The sequence below is a fragment of the Triticum aestivum genome, chromosome 4D, assembly GCF_018294505.1.
Source record: "Triticum aestivum cultivar Chinese Spring chromosome 4D, IWGSC CS RefSeq v2.1, whole genome shotgun sequence".
NCBI lineage: Eukaryota > Viridiplantae > Streptophyta > Magnoliopsida > Poales > Poaceae > Triticum > Triticum aestivum.
The window spans coordinates 363363089-363368175 of record NC_057805.1 but is presented as its reverse complement, the minus strand read 5'-3'; positions in this window follow the sequence as shown (position 1 = coordinate 363368175).

Genomic DNA, 5087 nt, shown 5'->3' with positions numbered 1-5087 from the left:
GGAATGAGAAGAACGGGGAAGAACATGACAACTTCTACCATGAATGAAATAGAGAGCATGCTTAGAAGGAAACATTGAACGGAGTTGTTGGAAGTTCAACAACAAAAGAATAAGCTTGTTGTGGTCTTATGGATAACATCTCAAAATTATGAGGTGATAACCGACCACAATCGAAAAAGATTGAATAGCTGAGGAGAACGAAGAAATGCAAAACTCCACTTCAAAAGAATACAGAGAATTAATTGCACTTCGAGATGCAAGAAGAAAAGATACTTGAGCTCCTCCAAAAGAATCTTGATGAACACTTGAAGAATGAATTAAATCCTTACGAACCACCAGGAAGAACTCCGGTAACAGAAGGATGACGAGATAAAATTGAAGGATGAAAGGGATAAGGTTAAAAACTTGTGGTGATTTGGACGGAGCTTCGCGACGAGACAAGCGAGAAGGCTTGGAACTCCGGAAAAGAAAAGATGAAAACACTTTGAACCGAGAATGTGATAAGATGAACAATCTCCGAAAAGAAGAGATAAAACCACTTGAAGAAAGAAGAATAAGGATTACGTTATGCTTATCCTCCACCAATTAAATTGATGATATACCATGGATTTGCATACCACTTATTCGCGTTGGAAAATATTAAGGGGGGATATAGCACAAAACTTGAGAAAGTCTTCGTGAACAACCGGTAGGGCTGGAAAGAACGAATGAATTGATATGATAAGAACAGAAAGAATCTTGAACGAGCCACCGCAGGAATTGAAACGAATGACGAAAAGAGAATGAATCACCGGAAAGAATTAGAAAACGAACGAAGATGCTTGAGGGAATCTAGAGACAAGAGAACGAAGAGATCGCAAATTGATTAAAGAGCAAAGCACCGGAAGAATATGGAGACGAACGAAAAGGCAAGAATATAGAATAATCAGAGTACGGATTTGAAAACTTAGGATGAAGAAATCATCTGAAAAGATGGCCTTCAGATGATCGAGAGAGAAAACAACTCCTGAAATACTCCGGATGGATGAAAAGAATTGCACGACTAGAAACAATTTGATAGGATAACCATCGAGCTAGCACCGCGATTTTCCGGGAGAACGGACAAGATGCAGGGAAAATTCTACTTCAGTCTTCAAATGTTGAGAATGACGACGAGAAAGAACACCAAAATTGTTGAGATACTCCGGGAGAATGAAAAGCGAAGAGTGTCGTGGAATTGTCACGGCAGATGTCCTTGAGCTAGGACTTAGTCGTGGAGCCATCGCAGCTAGGAAGCTTAAAGGGGTTAAACGGGACAAGGAACACGAGGGTTATACTGGTTCGGCCCCTTACGGTGAAGGTAAAAGCCTACGTCCAGTTGAGGTTGTATTACTTGAGGTTTCGACGACCAGGAGCTAAACCGCCCTGCCTGGTTATCAATCTGACCTTACTTGTCCCTAGACCGCCGCCGGGTCGTCCCTTTATATAGAGAGGTTGACGCCCAGCGGCTCTCAGAGTCCCGGCCGGCTCATAACAGTGTCCGGCTCGGACTCCTAACTATTCTTGCCGTACACTACAAGTCTTACCATAACGGTGGTTTGTAACTACGGGCCTTAAGCCATCTCCGGGTCTTAAGCCCATCTTTGGCCCGCCGTCTTCAAGCTTTGCGCCGGGCTTCGCGTGATGACCATTATGAGTAACCCGGCCCCTCCTGGGCGGGTGACTCTAATAGTTATATCCTCAACATTAGGCCCCAGATTGATTTGAACCGGTTCATGTCAATCTTCAATCCCCTTGAAAGAAAATTTTCCGGCTTACATCTGTGCGAAGGTTTTAACCCGCCGTGACGTCATCTTGTGGATTCCTGATAACCCGCCATGACGTCATCTTCCATTAAGTTAATTTCTTTATTCCATTAAATCCCAACGGATCTTATCTTTAATGGTCATCCCAAAAATCGAGGCGCCTCTGGGGCGAGATAATCACGCCGTGACCTCCTCGTTTCTCGCGCCCACTTACGAGCTTCACCTTATAAATAGCCCGGCCCATGAGCCTCCAGTCACTCGTCGCCTCCATCTTCTTCCTCCTCTCGCCACTGTGCTGCCGCCCGAGCTCCGCCGCCGCCGCCGCGGGTTTCCTCATCTTCACCAACTCAGGCCGCTGCATCAACCTGACGTGACCAGAGAAACACGACGAACCCCCGCCGTAACTCCGTACCTGTAAGTCCCTGCACCTCTCCACCGTAGATCCGCATTAGGGTTCCACTGTTCTTCCTCTGTTCTTCACTGTTCTCCTCGAACTCTCTGTAGTTCCTCCACTATAGCCATGTTTGATCCAAGAATAGTACAGAGCTCCTGCGGTAGTTGTTGCGCATCCGTTTTTATGATAATAGATCCCCTTTGTCTGCAATAAGATCTCGTTCTGAATCCATGAACTTCTTCTGCGTCAGTTCTAGGTCTAGAAAATTTTCTTTTTAGCCGACCGTTTTGATCCAAAACAATTACTGCGATCTGTGAAACTTGTTTGCGCCACACTTATTCAAAAATGGCATCTGTTTAGTTATGGCGGCTCACGTTTCCGGCTTAAAAGAAACCACGCGCTATAAAATTTCCGGCTCATTTATGATAAAGCTGTAGAAAATTTGAATTACTCACGATGCCCTCAGCGGCTTATATAACCCGATGCACTTAGCCATATGTCATTAGGCCCCTTCATAAGCCGCCATTTGAGTATTGAACTGTAGACATCTGTCGGCTTATAATTGAACCAGACATTTTCCTTTTGTCATAGGCTTCATCTTTCACAATGCCTCCCAAAGCTCCCAAGGCACCCATCACGTGCAACTGGATGAGATCCAATGTCACCGACGACACTCTAGCTGATTTCGTAAAGACGGGTTACTTGCCCAAGAAGGAAATCATGTCTTATCATGCTCCTGACCCGTCGGAGGAGAGACCACAACCAAGAGATGGTGAGGTGGTGATATTTGCTGATCACATGAGTCGGGGCTTCGCACCGCTCGGCTCAAAATTCTTTAGAGATGTTCTGAATTCTTTGATCTGCGGCCGCAAGACATAGGACCCAATTCCGTGTCAAATATTTGCAACTTTCAAGTATTCTGCGAAGTCTATCTTGGAGAAGAGCCCAGCCTGCTACTCTTTAGAGAGCTATTTTATCTGAACCGCCAGAACGAGTGCGCCAACGGGCCGAGCCTGGAACTTGGTGGAATCTCCATTCAACGCCGTAGAGACTGCCTCTTTCCTATGCTGAGCCGCCAGCCATCCAAAGGACTGGAACCAGACATGGTTCTACTGCCAGGATACTTCACCGGCTGACGAGAGCCCTCTGCCCGGCTTTCGTGCCCCCCGTCTGGAGCCAAGTCACTCCCTGCCGGATAAGCTAACTCAAGCCGAGCGTCAACCTCTGATCCCCACCATCAACAAAATTAAGGCTCTCCTGGGAAATGGCCTCAACGGCATTGATCTGGTCCGGGTCTGGATCTCTTGGCGGGTGATCCCCTTAAGCCACCGCCCCGGCTTAATGTGTGACTACACGGGCCGGAAAGATGACCCTTTGCGACACAGCCGCAACGATCTACCTGAAGACGTTGTTGATGACATGACCAAGTCCCTCTTGAATGAGAGCTTGACAGACTGCGGGAGGACCGGCTTAAGCCCCTTCTGCAAGACTAACCCGGCCCCAGCGGTATGCCACTGATCTGAACACCTTATTTTCTCCTTAGATAGTTTTCATCTGAACCTTAAGAAGTCTTCATTGTATTTTTCAGGCTGATGATAAGTTCTGGAAGGTCAAGTATGACCATGAGGCGGCTAAAAAGCCAAAAAGGCTAAGAAAGCCGCCAGGAGTGCCGCTCCCTGGAAAAAGGGAAGCAAGCCTACCGCCTCAGAGCTGCTTCAGCTGGATGATAGCTCCGAGTCAGAGGTAATCCTTAATTCCTTAGACTCTTCTTTTGTTTCCGCTTTTCATCTGTTTTTGACCACCTTATTAACTTGATTATCCACAGGATGACACCGGAGCGAGTAACCCGGTAACTGAAGAGGTAACTATACTTTCCTCCGACTCGGACCCCTTGCCAAGGCTGAAAGTCCGAAGAGTAACCCGGAAAGTAAGCTTTTCGCATCCTTTAGCTTATCAAGATCCTCAATTTCTTTTGAAGCAACAGATTCATGAGAGCCGGAGGCAAACCCGGGCCAGCAAGGATGCAGACCTCTCCCCCGGCTTACCCGAGGCATCAAGAAAGCGCCGGACTGAGGTTATCTCCAACTTATACCCTTGTCATCCTTTAGCGGGTGTCACTCGTCAACCGCTCAATTCGTCTGATTCCAATTATCAGGAAACTTCACCTTCCTCTGGTGATTCTATGCAATCTACCCTGCCAGCTTTCAAGACCGCGCCCGGGTAATGATGATCATCTTATGTTGTACTTATCTTACTCATGCTTTTGTACTAACCTTTTGTCCTTTCAGTGCTCAAGCAAAGCTCAGTAAGAGAGCGAAGAAGAATAAGCCGGTCGAAGATCCGGTCCTGACTGAACCGGAGGCTTCAGCTCAAGAGCCGCCCGCTGCCTCTGCTCCTGAAGCCACCGCTCTAACCGACGAGCCAATCACAGAGACTTCTGCTAACCCGGAGACCTCCAGCCCGGCTCAGCCGGCCGATGACCCGGACGTGGTAATCACCCGGACGGAGTTTGTCGAGCCGGGGAGACCCACTGCGCTAGCTAAGTGCTCTGCCAAGGAAGAGTTGCTAGAGCGCCGCAGGGCCAAGCTGGATATCACCAACTATGCTAACTTGAGCATTGGGGAGATCATCTCCGGCTATGTCAATCAGGTGCACAACAGCCGGGACCTGGAGATTGACATGGTGAAGCAGATACAGCGGAAGTCTGAGGTACCACTCTCTTGCTTACTGCATAGTCATCTTTACCATACTTAGCCCCCAAGTCTACTACTTATGATAGAATATGTTGTAGACTTAACTTCCGGCTTACTTTCATGAACTGGCAATTTGTAGATAGAACTTTTCAGCATACATTAGCCCCCAAGTGCCAAGTGTCTTTGCTTGGAAAGTTCTTGGGACTTTAAGATTGC